This window comes from Lagenorhynchus albirostris, chromosome 15, assembly GCF_949774975.1.
Source record: "Lagenorhynchus albirostris chromosome 15, mLagAlb1.1, whole genome shotgun sequence".
Classification (NCBI taxonomy): Eukaryota; Metazoa; Chordata; class Mammalia; order Artiodactyla; family Delphinidae; genus Lagenorhynchus; species Lagenorhynchus albirostris.
Window position 1 is genome coordinate 43,697,925 of NC_083109.1, and position 22,566 is coordinate 43,720,490.

Here is a 22,566-nt window from a genome sequence, read left to right on the forward strand (position 1 = left end):
GCTTATCGGGTCCCCCGCGGCACGGCGGAGAGGGCCATCGTCGTCCCTGGCCGAGGAGTCAGTCCTGCAGCCTCACAACCTTGACCAGCTGTGGAAATTTTGGTTTTCCTTGGGCTCTCCCCCCGCCCCGCCCACCCAAAGGCTTTCTTTTCCCTTAAGGTAACGCACGATAGAAAATGCCACCACAACAGGACAGGCAGTGCCACCAAGCCCCTCCTGTTCCTGACCCCCATTTTCTCGTCTCTTCCCGGAGGCCGCCAAGGTTGCCGGCTCCTGCCTGGGTCGGTCGTCCATGCAGCCCCGTTTACTCAGGGTCCTGCTGGCAGGACGGCCCACGTGTCCCCTCGGTCAATCTCCTCTCCTCACCAGAAGGCAGCCCGGCTTCCAGCTTCCCTTGCTGTGGGTGTGCGCACGTGACGGCGTCTGGCCAATGGGGTGTGGGTGTGCCCCTTCGAGGCCTGGCCCTCGGAGAACCTTGGTCTTGAATCCCTCCCCACCCCTCCCCGTGGCCTGAGTTTGTTGTTGAGACAGGGACACCTGAGAGTGGGTGGGTGCCCACAGGTGGGATGTAGGGACAAAGTACTAGGCCAGGACTGGGCAAGGCGAGTGTGTCATCACTGCCAGCACCTGGTAGGACTCTGGCCTCGTTTATCAGGTTGTTTGGTGAACACTGGCTCTGTTTGGTCAGCTCCACCTTGGGCCCACAGTGCTACCGCTTCCTTATTCTGGGTGACTGAACTTTAGCCCACTCACAAGGAATGAGCCCAAGCCAGTTAAGCTCCCATCAACTTTTACCCTGGCCTCATCTGATGTGAAAACTGGAAGAGTGCCTTTTGCTGATGCAGATGGTTAAAGGTCGAGACCCTCCTCCCCAGCAGATTAAAAACCTCTGGTTCCCATCAGTGTGGATGTGCTTCTCTCCAGTAGTCAGATTCTATTTTTAGCTTTGGTCCCTTTAAGTTTTCCTGTACCCCTTTGGCAGCAACGAGTGCAGTTGTGAATGCCTCTGGATCGTCCCTCCACCCATCTGCCTGTGTATAAGTTACCCACAATAAACTCCATAATGGCACTATAGAGTTGCCGCTTCATCTTTCAGTCTCAAGGTTCCTTCTCAGGTCGGAGGATGTTATTCAATGTCTCCACCACCCAACACAGGCCAAACTGGGAGATTTGGTTGTTCAGGCAGCAGTTAGCCAGCACCGTCCCTTGTTCCACAAGTTTGCTGTCATGAATAATGCTACGGGATCCCGAGGACTGTCTCTATGCACATGTGAAGGTATATCTGTGGGGAAAATGCCTAGAAGAGGAATTGCTATGGTAAAGGGTACGTCCTTTCCCTTTTTTTCTTTTAAATATTGGATCCATATGGCTAAATTGCTCCTTACATATTGTACTAATTGACATGCCCACAGTAGCGTATAGGAGCATGGGTTTCCGCATTCTTTTGTTTTGAAATCATTGATTGCGGAACTATGATGGCTCTGCTTCAGTCTACCTCACTCACAACATTGCTTTCACAATATTTCACACTTAGAATTTCTAGAATTAGTTTTACTAACATAGGCTTTGCATATGCTATCTGCTGCTTGGAAATCACTCCCCCCAGGTCTTTCCTTAGTAAAATGCTATGGTCTGAATGTTTGTGTCTCCCCAAGTTTATATGTTCAAATCCTAACCCTCAAGGTGATGGTATTAGGAGGCGGGGCCTCTGGAAGTTGAAAGGCAGTAGTGCCCTCCTAAAAGAGCCCCCAGAGAGATCCCTCACCCCTTCTGTCACGTGAGGTTGCAGTGAGAAGCCAGCCCTCACTGGCTGACCATGAATCCTTGTTTTATATTTCTAAATTTCTCTCATCTTCATTATTTCTATATTTTTAAAGTGTATTCTGTTTTTTGTTTTTCTAACAAATTATCTTATTAATTTTCAGCCTTTTTTTTTTTTTTGGCGTCACCGTGCAGCATGCAGGCTCTTAGTTCCCCGACCAGGGATCAAAATGCCCCCTGCAGTAGAAGCGTAGAGTCTTAACCACTGGACCGCCAGGGAAGTCCCTTAGCCTCCTTTTCTAATAAATGCATTTAAAGCTTTCAATTTCCCTTTAAGTACCACTTTAGCTTTATCCCACAACTTTGCATTATTGTCTTTTTTAAATTATCAATTTGAAGTTTTTTTCTAAATTCCATTATTATGTTTCTCTGTCCCATAAGTTACTTAGAAATGTTTTAAATTTTTGAATTAATTTTAAAAATTAACCAATTACTTAGTAAATTCTCATTTGATTGCATTGTGGTCTAGGGATATAATCTCTGTAACACTCATTCTTTGAAATTTGTTGAGACATGCTTTGTAACCCCATCTGTGGCTACTTTTTGTAAATTTACCATGTGTACTTGAGAAGAATGTGTGTGTTTCAGCTCTTGGGTGAATAAAATACCCATTAGGTCACACTTGTGAAGTGTCATATAAACTAGGATAAAGCAAAGGGCTGAAACAACGATACCCCACCGTAGGTTTAAGCAAACAGAAGAGGATAGCTCCCCATCTCCCTGACCCAAGGCTGGGAGCTCTGCTCCACACCGTCAGTCATCCAAGGACCCAGGTTCATAGGGCTCTGCAACCTTCAACATGTGCTGTCCAAGGCCATCCTCTCAGAAGAGTCTAAACCTCAGGAGGGCAGGAATGTGTCTGTTTTCTTCACCTTTGTTCCTGCAGATACAGAGTAAACATTCAGGAAGTATTTGTTAGGTATATGAATCAATGAATGAAGAAAAGATGGCCTCCTTTTTAACATACTGAAATTTAATAAACAGATCTTTTTCTTTTGGACTTCATTTTTTTTCAATTAGCAATACGTTATGGCTCAAAAATTTAAAGGTATAGAAACAATAGGGACTTCCCTGGTGGTCCAGTGGTTAAGACTCCACGCTTCCAATGCAGAGGGTGCCGGTTCGATCCCTGGTCGGGGGGAAAAAAATACAGTGATAGTGTTCCCAGGCACACTGTCCCTCTTCTTGGAGACAACCACTGTTAACAGCTTGCTTGTATTCTCCAGAAGAATTTCGTACATACACAAGTATCTCTGCATCTGTGTGGACTGATTTCTAATATAGTTTTCAATTATAATAAAACGGCTCATTCTCCACCTTACTTGTTTCAATACTTCTGAATTCGCACTTCTGAGAATGTGTTTGGTGTCAGTTTGTTGAGGGGACGCCAGGTGGCAGTATACTACCAAGAGATGGAGGCCAAGGGCGGGGGTGGGGGGTGGGGGTGGGGGTGGGGGGAAGGGGATTCTCTTTCCAAAAATTAAATAGTGATTTCACGTGGTTTTCCTCTGCCTAACAGACCTTGTAAGCTCTCTGGCCGTGAGTGCTGTGTAAGTGTGCAGGTAAATGCCTGTCCAATTTCAACAAATTAAAGAGGACTCGGTTGAGTTGAAAAGCTAGGGCAAAACTGAGCTATAGGATCTGACCTAGGACTCAGTTATGTTTAGTTTATTGAGAAAAACACAATTTTGAAGCTGCCCCCAGTCCAGACTCCCTGAGCAAGCTTCCTATATCATGTATCTGCACTCGCCTCCTCCCTCAGACTGGGAGCTTCCAATGACTTAAACCCACACTACAACTGTCATCTGTGGGGTTAAAGTAACAAAGGAAGCCCTCTTAACTTCTCCATGCTTCAGATTTCCCCTAGCTTTAAAAGGTTAATTGGGGCTTCCCTGGTGGCGCAGTGGTTGAGTCCGCCTGCCGATGCAGGGGACACGGGTTCGTGCCCCGGTCCAGGAAGATCCCACATGCCGCGGAGCGGCTGGGCCCGTGAGCCATGGCCGCTGAGCCTACGACGCGTCCGGAGCCTGTGCTCCGCAACGGGAGAGGCCACAACAGTAAGAGGCCCGTGTACCGCAAAAATATATATATAAGTAAATAAAATAAAGTAAAAGATTAATTGACTCCTTCCCCACGTGAGCACCCACCCCAGGCCCAAGGCCACCCGGTTCTCTCTTCTCCTGGAGACAACGCCTTACCCTTTTCTCCTTCCTTCTAGTGACAGACGTTCTGGGTATGAGTATATATTTCCTTTATCGAAACCCCTCCCCCCAGCAAGGAGTGCGTTCACTATAGCTTGTTCTGTACGCATTTTACATTTAACAATATACCCTTGGAGATAATTACTGATCAATAAATACAAAGAGAATATTTTTTGAAGCTTAAAAAAATTGACCTATAGCTTTTTACAGCAGGTGAGCAACACGAATCTTGTGTGGGACCTGATGCTTTTTTGCAGACGTTCACAACAGCGTCACCACCGACCCCGCATGATGGAGAGCACGCCTAGCTCCCAGCAGCCCCCTTGCCTCTTCCAGTCACACCTCCCTCCCAGTAACCACAATGGTGACTCTCAGAGAAGAGATCAGCCCTTTGGGCGGCTGCATGGTATCCCGACGCACTGATGTGACGTGTTTAGCCACGTGCCTCCAGTCTTTGCGGTTAGAAATGGCGGTACCCTGACTGCCCTTGCACACATCACCTCACGTCTTCTCGCCTCTACCCGCAAGCCCAAGCTCATCTCATAAAAAACACACAAAAAGTAATTTAAACAGGGGCTTTGGATCTTGCTACTTCTTCCCGTCATTTCTATCTTCCTTTACTTCTTCCCGGCATTTCTATCTTTTTTCTGAACAGATTCCTCTCCCTCCTTCGAATTCCTTTTGTTCTTCTCATTTTACCAATCAGTGCTCAGTCTTTGCTCATCCCTTGAAGGTGTCTTTCAGCTTCTCCCACCAGAACAGACACCCTGAGGGCCTGGACCTGGACTCGACTCCGCAGTCCCAGCTTGGCACAGAGGCTGGAAAATCCAGATCTGGTTCAGCGTCTGTTGGATAAACAAATCTGTGTGCCAGTATCTTAGACCTTCTGAGTGTTAAGAATACAGGAGGCCTCGAGGATGAAACCTCCGTCTGCTGAACAATTAAGCAACGAAGCTATCCATGGTAGGCAGTGGAGCAGACTCTAGTTGCTTAGTTTAATGGCTGTAATTAGTCTCTTCCCAAGGCTCTTGCTAAGACGCTCTCCTGTGTAGCCACAGTGCACTTATCACAATCAGAAACTTAACACTGATTCTACACGACATCCACATGGACCAAGGGTCACCGATTGTAGTAAAAATGAAACAGAACATAAACTCTCTCCGTTACTTTCCTTCCTTTCCAGCCCACATCTTCTATGTACTGGTCTCTGTCAGTCTCTTTCAGTCTAGAAAAGTTCCTTAGCCTTCTTGTATGTCACGACCCTGTCATTTATGAAGTGAACAAGCCAGTTACTTTGTAGAATGTCTCCCAGTTCGGGTTTGCCTGACGTATCTTCACAGCAGCTTAGGAACTTTGGGGGGTAACACCAAAGTGATGTCATGTTCTTGTCAGTGCTTCACGTCAGGAGCCCATGATGGCTCACGATGGGTGATGTTAACTTTACTCACTTGGTTGAAATAAATCTGCTAGGTTTCTTCACTTTGGTACATGCACCCTTTAAATGAATTCCTGAGACAATTATGATTATCTTCATTTTACAGATGAGGAAACTGAGGCACAAAGACATAGAAAACTTGCCCAAAGTCATACGAGCTGTTATGGCTCCAGAGCAAACATTCTTAGCTGCCACACTGGAGAGACCAACATGGGGCTGGAAGCCTGGATGAACTTGGCCTGTGGAGGACCCTCAGAGGACGGGGGATATTTGGATGGACAGAAGGTGAAGGGTAATGGGCTAAGTCTGGAGTTTCTTCGTCAGCATGTCTGGCTTGGGGCTTGGTGCCTCTCTGGACACCAGCATTACTCTGTGGATAGTTTTGTTAAGAATGGCCCGAGGTGGGAATTCCCTGGCATTCCAGTGGTTAAGACTCCACGCTTTCACTGCTGAGGGCCTGGGTTCGATCCCTGGTCAGGGAACTAAGATCCCACAAGCTGCGTGGCGTGGCCTAAAGAAAAAAACAAAAAGAACCCTAAAAAAAAAAAAAAGTGGCCCGTTGTATGGTTTGTGCTGATCTGACCCTCCTTCTCTGGAGTGTCAGGGCTGGACTTGCTGGAGATGACCTCCACTCCAAATGCTTATTCTGAGGGAAAGTTCCCGTAGTTGTTTGAAGATCATGGTGTGCCCCGAAGCTTGAGCATCTTGGCTACATCTGTGGCTTCATTGTACGTCATGGTGAGGAAGTGTCCATCATTTTTAAAAAAAATTTTTAATTAAATATAATTTAATTTTTTATACAGCAGAGTTCTTATTAGTTATCTATTTTATACAAATTAGTGTATATATGTCAATCCCAATCTCCCAGTTCATCCCACCACCACCACCCACCCCCACTTTCCCCCCTTGGTGTCCATATGTTTGTTTTCTACATCTATGTATCCATTTCTGCCTTGCAAACCAGTTCATCTGTACCATTTTTCTAGATTCCACATATATGCCTTAATATACAATATTTATTTTTCTCTTTCTGACTTATTTCACTCTGTATGACAGTCTCTAGGTCCATCTACGTCTCTACAAATGACCCAATTTCATTCCTTTTTATGGCTGAGTAATATTCCATTGTATATATGTACCACATCTTTATCCATTCGTCTGTCGATGGGCATTTAAGTTGCTTCCATGACCTGGCTATGGTAAATAGTGCTGCAATGAACATTGGGGTGCATGTGTCTTTTTAAATTATGGTTTTCTCAGGGTATATGTCCAGTAGTGGGATTGCTGGGTCATATGGTAGTTCTGTTTTTAGTTTTTTAAGGAACCTCCATACTGTTCTCCATAGTGGCTGTATCAATTCACATTCCCACCAGCAGTGCAAGAGGGTTCCCTTTTCTCCACACCCTCTCCAGCATTTGTTGTTTGTAGATTTTCTGATGATGCCCATTCTAACTGGTGTGAGGTGATACCTCATTGTAGTTTTGATTTGCATTTCTCTAATAATTAGTGATGTTGAGCAGCTTTTCTTGTGCTTCCTGGCCATCTGTATGTCTTCTTTGGAGAAATGTCTATTTAGGTCTTCTGCCCATTTTTGGATTGGGTTGTTGTTTTTTTAAGGAAGTGTCCATCATTGAGTCACGAACAGAAAGAGTTGACTTGTGCCAGCTACAAACCTGCTTCACAGATAAGTCTCTGTGTGTTAGTGTCCACACTCACCTCAGGCTAGAGACCCCCAAGGCTTCGAGGCTTTGTCTGAGCAGAACCATCCTGCTTCTTTGCTCTTCCCTCTGATTCTTTGACCCCTGTCTTCCCCTCAGCCCTTGCTGACCCTTGAAAGCCTCCTAGTCGCGTGCGCCTTTGCTCCCCATCGCTGCCCCGACAGTGTGTAGGGCATCCACTCGGCCACACCTGGCTCAGCTCCAGATCACTCAGCCAGGTGTCCTCTGCTTCACAGCAATATTTCCAGATTCACGCTACCTTAATTTGGGTCCCCCAGAAGAAGAGCTTGAGGCAGGAAGGAACTGGGGTGTTTATCTATCAGCTCCTATCAGCCATTGGTCGAGTGTTCATTCCCCTGCATGTCTGGCCTCCTGTACACGCAAACCTTGGAAAGAGCCCTCAGGCGTGGAGATCAGATACTGGCAGCTGGAGCTGACCATAGTCTGTGCTGGAAAGATAGGGTCTGAGGGCTACGGGCCAGGGCATTGGCAACTTCATTCATAGAATCTTAGGGTTTTAGAGCAGAAAGGGAGTTCAGAGAGAATCTAGCCCATTTCTCCTCGCTGTGTGGAGTCAGGGATGAGCACTGTGTCCTCGGGTATGAAGAGAAAACTCAAACGGGAAAATTTCCTGAATTTCCTCAATTTCTTTGAGCTCCACTCTTACCATGTATAACGCAGGAATTAACAACAATATCTACCCCACAGGTGGCACAGAGTAAATGACAAATGTTAGATGTTATTTTGGGAGAAATAGGCTTTGCATACAAGGTAGCTATTGCCACAATAGTGCTATGTAACAAACCATCAAGGTTGTTTTTTTAAGGTTGTTCTCTATACCTCACAGAGTTCGAGAGAGTCCTGGGCCACTTTTATTTACTGAGGTTCTAGGAATATTAAAATGCAAATTGCAAAAGTAAGTTGACTTTAGTGGGAAAAATCAGTAGTTGTTGCCTAGGGGGTGAGGACGGGGGTGCGCTGGGCGTGGGGCTGGGTTGACTGGGAGGAACCAGAGAACTTATTAAGGTGATGGAATATTTTGTGTCTTGATGGGGGTTTGGCCATGGGTGCACACTTTTGTCCAAACTCTGGAATTGGGCGCTTTGGAGTCAAGAGTGACATTATATATGTTTTACCTAGAAACACCCACAAACACATGTTGACTTCCAGTTAATGACGCACGTGCTGAAGTGTCTAGTGGAAGGACATGGATGTCAGCAGCTTAGATGTCAATTTAGATGGATTGAGCCCTGGACGGAGGGTAGATTTGTGATGAGGCAGATGTAGCTGTTTTAATAACCGGGGAATGAACGTGGTGGCTAAATGGGGGTTCGCTTTGAACTTTTCTGTATATTTGAAACTTTTCGTACTAAAATTTTGGGGAAAAATGGGTTACCAAAGAGTTATAGTATGTTTCAGTTGTTTGCATTTAACAAGTAGATGCCTTTTATATACCAAAATAAAGTGCAGTGGAGGGGTGCCCTTCACAAGGTAACTGTTGAATTCATGGAAAATATGAATTTATAGTGTAAAGATGTGGTCTCATAATGGGACACAAGTTAAAATTAGTACGGGGGGCTTCCCTGGTGGCACAATGGTTAAGAATCCGCCTGCCGATGCAGGGCACATGGGTTTGAGCCCAGGTCCGGGAAGATCCCACATGCCGCGGAGCAACTAAGCCTGTGCAGCGCAACTACTGAAGCCGGTGCCCCTAGAGCCCGTGCTCCACAACAAGAGAAGCCACTGCCATGAGAAGCCTGTGCACCGCAACGAAGAGTAGCCTCCGCTCGCTGCAACTAGAAAAAGCAAAGACCCAATGCAGCCAAAAAGAAATAAAAATAAAATAAATGTATAAAAGAATAACAATAATAATAAATAAAATAAAATAAAATTAGTATGAAGGACTTTTTAACTCTTAACGTCTGACAGTGTAAGTCAGAATTACACTCTTTTGTAAAAAACTGAGACTTGTATACAAACTCCATCGATCTGTCCAAAGTCTGAATTTGCTGTGGCCTCAGATTCCATGGCCTTTGTCTCCCCAACCCCAGAACAACCCAGTTGGTACCCATGGGATCCCTGACTTGCCTCCCCACAGGCCTCTGGTTCTCTACTGTGCCCGTGAATAACAAAGCTTTAACATTTACTAAGCAGGAGGTGACAGGTCCTTCCCATCTCTTTCTATTCATGGCTTCAATTAATAATTAGTCCCCCTGCAGAATGAGACAATCTGTTTTGTGGAAGGAAAGAACCATGAGCCAAGCCAATTAGCATCTTGGTCTGGCTGCCTTGGGAATTTAATTTAGTCTCACGGCCCATTTAAGTTCTACAAATATTGTTGCCTCCCCAAGATCGAAGTCATGATAGTTAAATGAGCAAAGGCCCTGGGGACCCATATGCTGAGGATGCCCCGCAAAGCGGGCTGGCCTGGGCACGGGGCCAGCGGCTTTTGTCCAGCCCACATGCCGGCGCCATTCTTCTCCCAGGACTCGGCAGCTGGCCCCGGGGCAGTGCCGACCTTAACCACCCGCGGAGGGAGTGGCGGCTGCCCCCAAACAGTTGCACACTTGAGTGGGTCTTTTGTCTGCTCAGAAGACATTCCAACTGCCCGTTAGCAGTTTGCCTGTGCACAAAAGGGGGTGACGGCCGGACAGGGCAGTCTGTCTGTGCAGCGTATTGTTGAGGGGCGGCGAGTCTGCAAACAGGCCGTCCGAGTTGTCCCCTGCATGGAGGGTGTGTGGGGAACAGCCAGGAAGGACAGGCCAGGGCAGGGCTCAAGGAGCAGGATTAGTCAGACAATTTAATTAGGGGCTGTGAGGAATCATGGAATCAGGATGTTGAGGCTCCAGGGGGACCTTGAGGAACCATCTCTATCTTTTCTCTCTCAGGAACCACCCAAGCCTGGCAGCATGGAATCCTCTTTTAAAAGAAATGCCAAGGCCTCCTGCATTTCACAACTGTTGCTGGAAGAAAATTCTTTGCATCATGCAGATTTAAAATCTACTCTCCTTTCTTTTTTTTTTTAATTTCTGAATGAATTTTAGAATGACTTTAATATATACACTAACAACAACAACAACAACAACAAAACCTGCTGGGTTTTTGGGTTTTGCATATAACCTATAATCAATATGGGAAGAATGGACATCTTACGATACTGAGACTTCTGTGAACAAGGCATATCTTTTCATTAATTTCGATATTTAACATCTTTCAATGACACTGTATTATTTTCTGTATAAAAGCTCTTATATGTGTCTTGTTATATTTATTCCTAGCTACTTCTTATTTTTGATAACGTAAATAATAGCTTTACATTTTTTTGCTTGTTTTTGAATAGATATTTTACTAATAATTTTGTGTCTGGCTTCCTTGCTAAACTCTTCCTTAGTTCTGTACGTTGTCCCTCTTCTTATATTTGTTTTTCTTCATCTTCTTTTTGATTCATTGGGTATCTTTTTATAATGTTACTTCTCCCCCTTTACTTATTTAAAGGTTACACACACTGTTTCCATTCTTTTAAAGGTCGGCGCAGCATATTTAACTCATCAAAGCCCAAAGTTAATCATCACCTTTCCCTCTTCCCTAATGATTGGGGAACTTGGGACACCACTTCATTCACCACTACCACCTCTCACCTCCAGATTTATACACTATATTTAAATTTTTTAACCTATACTCTATTACACAATTGGTGTTTATTTAGATTTGTCCTTTTTTTTTCTTTCTTTTGGCCAAGCTGCGTGGCTTGCAGAATCTTAGTTCCCCAGACGGGGATTGGACCCAGGCCCACGGCAGTTAAAGCTCGGAGTCCTAACCACTGGACTGCCAGGGAATTCCCCTGCCCTTATTATTTTTTTTACCATTTTCTGTGCTCTTCATTTTTTTTCCTTGCATCTCTCTGCTCTCCTTCCTCAAGCGACACCAGTAACAGCTGGCTTTCTGCCTCAGAGGCATCAGAGATGTGAAAACGGTTGTAGATGAGCCTGCGGCCCTGACTGCAGGGCTCGCCCAGGCGGCTGTGCTATGAGCCTGTGCCTGGCTCCTTTCACCAACAACGGCCTGGGAACTTGATGTTATCACCCACATTTCAGAGAGGTGAGAACTGAGGCTTTGAAAAGATGAGGGCCCAGCCCAGTGGGGCTCAAGCCTGGAGGGGTCCACACCAGGCAGCACGGGCAGGTCTCAGAGCCTCCTGGGGGCCTCGGGCCGGTGGGGAGCTGGGGTCTCCATCCGCCATAAATCCTCTGTGGGTGGCTGGGGGCCGCCCCTGCAGATGTTGGCTCCTGGGCCCCTCTGCCTGCCCTGATGTGGGCTCAGTAAGGACCTCACGGGAGTTCTGGTTGGGAGCTGCTGGGGCTGGCTGAGAGGAGGGGACAGGGCATCTCCTCCTCAGGATGGGATGGATCCCACCTCCTCCACCAACCATCCTCTTGACCCCTCCTCTTAACCTTCCCAACTCTGCTTTGCCCAAGAATAATCTGGTGGGTCGGCCCTGGCCCGGCCCTGCATCTACCTTCTGGTCTGGGGCTCCCCAGGCACGGGTGTGGGTGCCCATAGGGAGGTGACATCTCCTCAAGGCCCCTTCAGACACGTTGACCAACCCAGTAATGCTCCCCAGCATCGGTACCCTCCTCCACCAGCCCTTGTGCCTGCAAGCCGGGATCACTCCCCAGCCTGCATCAGGCCTTGCCTTCTGGGGACCAGCTGTCCGCTCGAGGCTAGACTGAGGGACCCTATACGCACTTGAGGGCGGGTGGGCGGGCGGGGGCTTGGCTGTGTGGTCTGTCAGAAATCTTCATGGGAAGGATGGTGGTTTAACACGTGAACGCTGGGCTGCAGGGCGGGCAGGCACTGGCAAGATGGTCAAATCTCTGAAACGAGTCAGCTATGTCCCCATGTTCAGAAGGGGGCAGAGAGCAGGGTAGCGCTGGCCTGCTGCTGGAGGGCGTTGCTTTCCAAAGGGCAGAGACGGTTCAGGCAAGTCTCACTCCTTTATTTTTCCTCATCGTCCTGGAATTCAGGGCCAAGGTGTGACATAGCCCCGGAGCTGCTGGCCATCCCTGGCAACAGCACCCAAGGGACTCCGGCATGTCCGGGGGTGGTGGTAGGGTGACTTACGTGACAATGTCACATTGTCAAAACGGGCACTACACTATGTACTATACCACAGACTTCATTTGGATTTCACCAGTTTTTCCACTAATGGCATTTTTTTTGTTTCAGAATCCAGTCCAGTAAACCATACTGGAAAAGAACACAAAAGAAAAAGAATGTCCGTATGTGTAAAGCTGAGTCACTTTGCTGCACAGCAGAGACTGGCACAACACTGCAAATCAACTAGACTTCGATAAAAATTAAAAAAAAATTCAATCCAGGACTCCACATGGCATTTAGTCATCATGGGTCCTTAATCTTCCATCTGTGACAGTTTCTTGTCTTTCCTTGTTTATCATGACTTTTAACTTTTTTTTTTTTTTTTTTTTTTTTTTTTTGCGGTACGCGGGCCTCTCACTGCTGTGGCCTCTCCCGTTGCGGAGCACAGGCTCCGGACGCGCAGGCTCAGCGGCCATGGCTTACGGGCCCAGCCTCTCCGTGGCATGTGGGATCCTCCCAGACCGGGGCACGAACCCGTGTCCCCTGCATCGGCAGGCGGACCTCTCAACCACTGCGCCACCAGGGAAACCCCATGACTTTGAACTTTTGAGCAGTATGTTTACTAATTTTTTTAAAACGAAGCTGGCTGACAGCTGGGGCTTGCAGACACAGTGATGGTTTTGGCCATCCTGATCCAGGAGACCTGACTTTTCACCAACCGAGGCCCGTGCAGTTCTCTCTGGGTGGCTGATCCTTGAAGCCCTTCAAAACCGAGTGGAATCTCACCCATCTCCTGCATGTGTGCTCTTTGGTGCACTCTTGTTGTTTCTATCGGAAGGGTGTTCTTGTGAAAACGGGCAGTAGTAGCCAGTGTTTGGACATGGTCCTGACATTGTGTTCCTGCAGGAAGGGCAGCCTGTCCCGCAGGCCGCCTGCTCCAGCCTGGAGACGAGGCTCGCTCTGCCGGCACCTGCCTGGCCTGGCGCCTCACCTCCTCAGGGAATTCCCCAAGCAGATGTCAGACTCTGCCGGTGGTGGCTCCAGGCCAGTCTGAGCTGGGAGTGAATGTTCCTTGACCCTCTTTCCCACACAGGGCCCTCCGTTGCCCCTCGCGTATAGATGCAGCCCTGATGTACTTACAGAGACAAGCTCCTTGGGAAACAGATGCTCTGGACTCGGCCCCTCAGGACCTGTCTCTGCAGTGAGATCATACAGTATTTGTCTTTCTCTGACTTATTTCACTAACATAATGGACCTCCAGGTCCATCCATGTCCATGTGTTTTTGATTTTGGTATCTAATTGCCATATTAATTTTGGGTAGGATTCAAAGAGATTCAAAGGCCCTTAAATCCTTGTGGATTTGATAACATAGGAGCATTCCTGAAAGCATCCCCAAGCTAGGACGGCTGCAGTCACTTAGCTACGACCAGAAGTGATTGCATCCTCAACTCAACTTCCCCCAAATGCCTCTGACCTCCTAGCAAACTTGACACACAGGGCTGCGAGGGGGTCAAGTCGGAACGTCTTAAATGCCTGTGGTCATGGTAGTTGTCTGTTGTGGATTTTACAAAAACATATGGCTACAGGAACTCACTGCTGGCCTTGGAAAGGGCACTTAATGTCCACCATTTGGGTGAAGATTAAGTAAACCAGAGTGTATCCACAAGAAGAACTATCACACAGCCAAGGGGAAAAAAACTTTTCAAATTTAAAAGTAATCTCCTCATAATAATAAATGTGCATTAGAATAATAAATGTGCAATGAATGTGTAGGAAATTAGACAAATTAGAAAAAAAATACATGAAATAAGAAAATAAAAACATCATATTCCTACCACTCAGAGGTTGTCACTGTTTCTACCTTGGCATATATCCTTCCAGATTTTGAAGCATTTTGACTGACAGTTAAAACTGCAGGTAAATGATGTGAAGTGAAAAACAGAAATCAGTGCGACAAGCTGTATCTACTGTGACACTGAGTTGTAACATTTTGTATGCATGGAATATACCAAAGACGTTAATGGGACTTATTTGTGAGTCATGGGCTTAGGGTGATTGTTACTTTCTTATTTCCTACAGCAGACATGAAGACTTTTATAATCAGAAAAAGGAGTCATTTCAGAGAGTAATTTACAGCCATTTCAAAAGTGAGATGGTGATTGTGAGTGTATGTAAAATAGGATAAACAGCTTATTTTGTGTCTGATGATTATGTGGTTTCAGGTTCTCCTCCCTCAAAAATAATCAAATCAGATGGTGATTTTGTTCCCTGACACTAACACGTGGGCGTTACAGGAGCGTGTATGTCATGTGGTCAATTCATCGGCAGAGGATTATGTCGTCAGGGGAATAAATGCGAAATTCTCAAGGTACTTTGCTCCAGTAATCAGGACTTTATTTATCTCTAAGCTAAAAGAGGGGATTGAATTCTTCCACAATGATCAGAAAATGCTTTTAGGAAGATTCCTTTCCTATTAAAATTTTTCTTAAAGTTGCAGTGCACACAGCGTGACTTGCCATGCAGAGGGCTTGATGGGACCGTTTCCTTTGCCTTAAAGGCACAAGAAAGGATGTCACAGGATTCCCACAGAGAAAATAATTTGGAGGAGGAAAAGGCTGAGAGCAAGGGCAGTCAGCATTACTGGCAACGTTCTTGGCAAGACTTCCTGGCCCAGTCACCTAGGGGGACTTTGATTTCCCAAGCAAGTGTCACTTGGTGTTGAGACTCCCACCATTGGCCACCAGAGTGTCCCCTAAACTATTTGAGAAACCGAGGCCTTAAAGTAAAATCAGACTCAGCAACTTAATTGTATCTCAGCAGTTTGATTGAAGTGCAGGTTCTGTGTTTGAAATGTGAGGGTGTTGGTGGTTTGGTCATGTAAGTGGGAACAGCTGGTACCCATGAGCTGGCCCAGCCCCTGGAGACCTGAGGCTTCCAATGAGAAGACGCTAGACCACAGCCACTTACCCTACCCTTTCTTTGGGGCTGCCCAAGATACCGGGATATTCCCCTTGACTATCATTGCACTTACACCATTGGAACGTGACGGCAGAATCGCCATGCCCAGGCCACGCCCAGAGGAGAGGACGCACTCCCCTGGAGCAATGGCCACTTCTCCCGGCCAGGAGGCCAGCAGGAGCCCTTGTCCAGCAGTGGAGCTTACCTAGGTGTCTTCTGTGCTCCTGTCCTGTGCTTCTGGAGGGGCTGGGAGGATGGGGGGGGCACTCCTCACCTGGGTCTGCGTGCAGACCCACTCGGAGGAGGAAGAATCTACTCACGGCTCCGTGTTCAGAACCACAGACCAAGACAGTGGACAGCTGCAGCTTTGACCTGAGAGAAAGCCGCAGTTCGGACATGAACAAGTATTACATGTGGTTCTCTTGACCCGTAAACCATATGGCATTAGCTAATGGTTTAATTAGAAAATTAACAATTTTCTGGGCACACTTGAGTATAATCTACCCCTTCCAGGTCACTGGGGAAAGCCTCATGGCTGAGAACTAAGTAAGCATTGAAATATCAAAGAATTTCCATGCAAATCTCACTAAGTCCTTCTGGTGTCCTGAGGATTTGCTCACATATACGGAACTTACTGGTTGTAAGAGTCTTTTACATTCTTTATAATATGATCCTGCCTGCTTTGTAAGGAAGGTTGTGTGGCTGAAAGATCATGCCCTGTGGGGTTAGAGTGTCATGTGTTTGAATACAGTGTGTTCTTGGGCAAGTTACATAGCCTCTCTGAACCTTAGATGCATCCTCCTCAAAAAGAGGATGATAGGGAATTCCCTGGCAGTCCAGTGGTTAGGACTGTGCACTTCCACTGAGGGGTGTCTGGGTTTGATCCCTTGTCAGGGAACTAAGATCCTGCAAGCCGTGCAATGCAGCCAAAAAATAAAAAATGGTGATAAAATGCAGTCACATTGTATGACTTTTGTAAATACAACTACACAAGTTTGCAGAGAAAGGGAGAGAGAGAAAAGACAGAGAGAAAGATAGAGACAGAGACAGAGAGGGAGACAGAAAGGATCAGAAAGAACAATTTAAGTAGCGGTGGTCATTCAGTCAGCACTGGCCCTAATAAGCATGTACCCCAGAGAGATGATGCTTCCCCTGGCTGTTCTCAGCCCCATGTCATTGTGGAGTGTGAGTCTAACACTCCCATATGTGAAGCACACTGAGTGAATCCCGATTTTCTTAGACGGATGGTCTCCTCCACGGTTGAGTTTATTGAAAGGTGGTAGGTCAGTCTTCTACATAGTGGCTTCCTGAAAGATAATCAAGCACAGTCTTGACCATGTGAACGTGGCCCTTTGCTCCAAGCCTTGGGAAGCGTGTCCCGCGGTGAGCCATGGCCCCAGCACCGCCTCATTAAAGGCTGGTAGTGCAGAGGCTTGGCCTGGGAACACGGCTGGATACATTAGGTGCTCAGTAGAGGCGTATTTTCCCTCCTAGGGGAAATATTAAGTCTGAAGTCAAAGGATAATTTAACAGGACTGTGGGACGAGCACTTCGGGGAAGTGTTTGGGGGTATCCACGAGAGCGGACCCAGGCAACCCCCCGCCACCCAGCGATTCTTCTGCTGGGAACCTGTGCTCACTGCGTCCCCTCTGGCGGTGCTACATGTAATAGTCCCAGCTGGAGAGACCCCAAATGCTCACCCACTGCAGAGTGGATGTGTGGGTCGTGAAATACTACACAGCAGCAGCAATGAACACAGTGCACGTGGTCACGGGTGAACTCACAGCATGATGCTGAGTAGAAGAAGCCAGGAGGTAAAGGAGTTCACGTTGTAACTCTAAAGAACACTTTCAGTAAATATAAACTTCCCTGTGGCTCAGGAGGCAGAGTGTCATAGGAACTGGTAGCTTTTCCCCAAGTGGTGCGTGGGGTGAGGGTGGCGCTGAGGTGACAGTGGTGAGAACTCATGTCCTGGTGGCAACGTGCAGGCTTCGCTATGGACTCGGCTCCTTTCCAGGGTGCGATCCCAAGTGCCCCTGTGCCTTGGGTTTTTCACCTGAAAAGCAAGGATGGTAATGCCTCCCTCCCCCTAGGCTGCTGTGAGGGAGAAAGGAGGTAATAACACGGGGAAAGGCCTCACCACTGGGTCTGACAACAGCTGACGGTGAATAAACATGAGTGACTTTTATATAGAAAATAAAAGCTGGACTTCCCTGGTGGTGTAGTGGTTAAGAATCCGCCTGCCAATGCAGGGGACACAGTTCGAGCCCCGGTCCGGGAAGATCCCACATACCACGGAGCAACTAAGCCCGTGAGCCACAACTACCGACCCTGAACTCTAGAGCCCGTGAGCCACAACTACTGAAGCCCGCGTGCCTAGAGCCCGTGCTCCGCAACAAGAGAAGCCACCGCAATGAGAAGCCCGTGCACCGGAACGAAGAGTAGACCCCGCTCGCGGCAACTAGAGAAAGCCCGCATGCAGCAACGAAGACCCAACACAGCCAAAAATATAAATAAATAAGTTTATAAAAAAGAAAATAAAAGCTGACAGAAACACAAAGAGAAATTTAAAACTCCACTATCTTGTGTGAGGTTTTTAATGGACATTCTCAAAACTGACACAGATGGAGAAGATAAAGTAAGCAGAGCACTTGAACAACACAGATGACAAGTTTCCTATAATAGATAGTAGGTCTTTTGACCCATCAGAAAATATACATTACTCTCAATCATACATAGCGTCGTCACAGAAACTGGGCATGGGTTAAGCCATAAAGAAGTTGTCAATAAAATTAAAAAAAATAGAAATCATGATATAGATCACACTGATCACAGTACAATAAAATAGAGACGGATGACTGAAGATAATATAAATATACTCAGAAATGATAAATTACACAGAAGTAAATGTACAAAGATGAATATACAAAGTTCATCACTGTTAGTAAAAGGAAAAATACAGACAAGCTAGCTCTCTTTCATTAGGCAAATAGTTACAACCTTGGAACATCCACAGTATGGAATCCTGAGCAGGACTTACAAAGGATGAGGTGGACTTATACACAAGCATGGAATGTCTAAGACATTTTGATAAGTGGAAAAGTAGTTTGAAGGGCAATGAGACACTGTATGATATAATTTATGCAAAAGACCCCAGAAAATTAGATTACATTTCTGGTGAAATTAAGTCCATTTCATACCTGCACACACACATCAGATGTAACGTAAGGAGAAAACTGGGATATTACTTCAATGTGGCACCGTGACAGCCTCTGAGAGTGGAGGCAAGAGGGCATGTATCTTCATTACAAGGAAGATATATGCACTGTAATGAAGATGTATGCGTGCATTACTGATATCATTTAAAATAATTTAAAACAGGGGTCCCCAACCCCTGGGCCGTGGACCAGTACCAGTCCACAGCCTGTTAGGAACCGGGCCTCACAGCAGGAGGTGAGTGGCAGGGGAGCGAGCGAAGCTTCATCTGCTTCTCCCCATCGCTCCCCATCGCTCCCCATCGCTCGCATTACCGCCTGAACCATCCGCCACCCCCATCCATGAAAAAGTTTTCTTCCATGAAACCGGTCCCTGGTGCCCAAAAGGTTAGGGACCACTGATTTAAAATAACAAAGATGAGAAAAGAAAAAGTTCTGAGTACAACTGTCCAATGGAAGTACGAGAAGGTTTTAATGTTCCTGTTCTCCTCGCTAATTCTCCATCCTTTATCATCCTCTTCCGATGTCTACAGAATCCATGGACCTGCTTTGGCCGCTCTCAGTATCCTGTTTCCAGAATGTCTTGGCTCACTTGGTCCGGGATGCCAGTCTCCAATATGGCTGCCGACGACCCCTGCCCCCAAGGATTCACACTCTTGTGCCATCCTGCCCACACCGACTTAGGTTGGCCTCCAACTGCCAGGTCGCAAAAGCACTGCAGTTTCTGTCTTGCACGGCTCACGGGGTGGGTTGCCAGCCACCGGGCCATAGGGCGCCCAAGCCGCTGTGCAGAGACCCCTGTGAGAGGCACAAAGGGCTGCCACCAACAGCTTCAGCGTGGGTGGGGGTCCTCCAGCCCGGTCAAGCCTCTAGACAATTCAGCCCCATGAGACACCCTGCAGTAGCAGCGCCCAGAGAACTCCTGACCACAGAAACCGTAAGACGATAAATGACTGTTGCTGTTTTAAACCATTAAGTGGCAGGGTAATCTGTTGCACAGCACTGGGTAACTAATATACTGTCTTTCTCATTGTTCAGAATATCCTTTCCACCTCTCTGTTTTTCATTTCCCCATCACCCTTCAATCACAAACGTCGGGTGATTTTGGTAGATCCGATGGTCTTTGAAGGCTCTGTTCTCCCAGTCAGCATCCCACATCTGCCTCACTTTCTCTCTGTTTGGTGCCATCTCAGGCTGCCTCCACCTCTTCTCTTCACCCGCCTGCCCACCTCCTGGCCAGTCCCCAGGCTTGCCCTCCAGAATGAGGAAGGGTCAGCAGTCTGCCAGACCCTTAGGCGCTATCACAGGTATGACAGTTCTGTGGGTCCAACCTGGTGTACTTCTCTAGCTGGACAAGGGGTTCCAAGGAGGATGCCGTCTCTTTTGTGTTCAGGACCTAATTCTCTTTTTCTTTTCTAGGGGATGAACCAGCCTGGTGGGAGCATTATCCTGGCACAAGGGGACAGACCAGCTTTGGGGATAGGCAGGGGTAGTCCTTTGGGGTCAAGCGTTTTCTGGAGCGTGTTTGAGTATTTCACGGGGTCAGCTCACTCTCGAGTTTCCCACATTTGGTAACAGAAGCCTCCACCCCTTGTGTGTTAGCACAGCCATAGGAACAGACCCTTTTCAGGCTGGTTTGCTGCTGAGATGCCATTCGGCTATAATCCGACCGTCCCAGGTCTGAGGAGAGGGACGGGCTCATTTGTGGGAAGGGTCCCACCAGAGCACCTGTGAGGAAGGAGAGCCGAGCCCTCCTGCCGCCCACTCTGGGCAGGCCGAAGGGAGGTTTGAATGGATAACTTGGATTTTCAGAGCTGGAAGTAACCCTAAAAAACTACTTAAAATTATAGTGGGAGACCCTGCAGCCTTAAGAAAGAGAAAAGATATAGCATTTGCCTGCTGATGCAGCACCATCTCCCAGGTGTGTTGAGTGAAAAGTGTCAGGTGTGGGAGGTTTGCATAAATAAAGTGAATGTGCATTTCTTAGGAAATGTGTAAACTGTCTCTGGGAGGAGCAAGCACAAGTAGGGTTGGGGTGGGAGGGAGATGATCACTGAATATCCTTCTGTCATTTTAAGCTTGAACCGTCTGCATTTATTCCTTTTCCAAACATAAAGTTTAAACACACAGCACACAACTCTATCTAACCTAACCTCTAATCATCTTACTGATGATCAAAGTGGAGACCAGAGAAGCGCCAGACAGTGAGCCAAGGGGTGGGGCTGGATCTGGACCTCCCAACTCGTATTTCTCTTTGTCGTCACTTTCCCGGACTTCCTGGGCATCGGCTGGCTCCTTGCACCCCATTTTCTATGGGGATGCCCCAGGTGGGAGGATGAGAAAGAAGGCTCTCTGGGGCCCCTCCCCATTTGTCTGCTAAGCCTTGGGCCAGCATCCACCCAAAGGGAGTGTTGATTACACACACACGCGCACACACACACACACACACACACATACACACTCACAGCAAATTTTTTATCTGCAGAGGTTAAATCTAACTGTGCTCTTAAGAAGGGTTTCAGATGTGATGTGGATTTTTGGAGCCCACACCATTTTCATCTGACCATGATTTCCAGGCTTTTTCATTTGCTTTCCATTCCCAGTGAAATAACAATTACTTGATAGATTCCGATGCTGCCTCTCTGACTGACTGTCTCGTGGTTTTTCTCTCTTGGGGCATCAACCTGGCCCTCTGGTCTCTCTCCCCATGGGTCCCTGCCTTCTTTGAAGCCATTCTCCACACAAACCAGTAAATAATTACAGGGTCCTGATGGTGAGAAGTTAAAATCCAGGTGTGACACCTCCCTGAGCTAGAAAGCTTTTAAACAGCTTCCTTCTCCGTTCTGTTTTTTCCAGCTTTTGCCAATGGGCGTCTTAGGTACCTTTAGGGGCTTGTAGTCTGTTCAGTGGTGTTTACCAGTCATTTACTATGTGCTGGCCACATACCCAGCATGCTAACTCCAGCCCAATAGGGAAAAAGGGCACATTTTACGGAGAAGGGAGCTGAGGCTCGGGAGGCGGAGAAAAGGGCTCGGGTGCTGGCAGCTGTTGCGGAGCATAAGCCCATGGCCCCCACAGGACATTCATGCCCCCAGGCACCTGCTAGAGGCGGCTCAGGTCACAAGGGGTCTCAGAGGAAGGTGCCTGGCTCATGGCTCAGCTGGGCCAAAGAGGCTTCCTGGAGGAGGGGGCCTCGGGCGAGGCTGGAAGAGGTGAAGAGTGGGCCAGGGAGAAAGGGGTGTAGGAACAGTGTGTGCGGGCTGGAGGTGGGCGAGGGAGCGTCTTCTCGGAGATTGGGAGAGAAAAGACCAGAGGGAGGGGGCGCCTGGCTGAGGGGTCGGCAGGCAACAGCCATAAAGGTCAGCCAAGTCCTAGGCCTGCAGGGAGGTCCCCCCTCCCACCATCACCCCACAGTGTCCCCAGGGAAGCCCCCTGCCTGTTCAGGTAGTTGCAGCTGCTCTGGGTTTCCCAGACAGCACTGCTTTCATGAAAGTTGACACTTTTCAGTAGACTGGGCGCAGGAACTGTATAACTAAATGTGATTTATCTGTATGTAATCCTTTGCAAACAATGTTCCACGGGAACACAAAGGTTGGATCAGACATTCTCCTTTGCTAGATCCTGCTTTGACCTTGACCCCTGGTCCTTTTGTACCTCCTGGCTCCTTGAACCTCCTGTACTGAGTCCTTGTACCAGCTCTGACTTACTCTCTAGAGCTTTAGGCCATTGTAGTGTTACCAACTGGGGTTTTAATCAGTAGAAATTGATAAGAGGCCAGACGAGGAATCCAGGCAAGGCTTTACGGGGGCTTGTGCTGCAGCAGGAAGGAGGGAGAACAACAGGTACCCTTGCTCACTCGCTGAGGGAGGTGCGAGCTGGTCTCAGGTCCAGAGGTCAGGCCAGAGGGGCGACTTGGGTGGTCTGCGCGCCCCCTTGGTGGTGCTGTGGGCAGTACCCTGCTTTTGCTCCCGCACCTCAAAAGTGGCAGCTGGGTTTTGAGTCTCCTTGTTCCTAATTTGTTCATATCTTGCTGTTCGTAGTTTGCCCCAACCGCGTGCAGTTATTTTTAGTCCTTTATAGTTTCTTTGTATTTTGTTGCTTGAGGAGAGGTTTGTCCAGG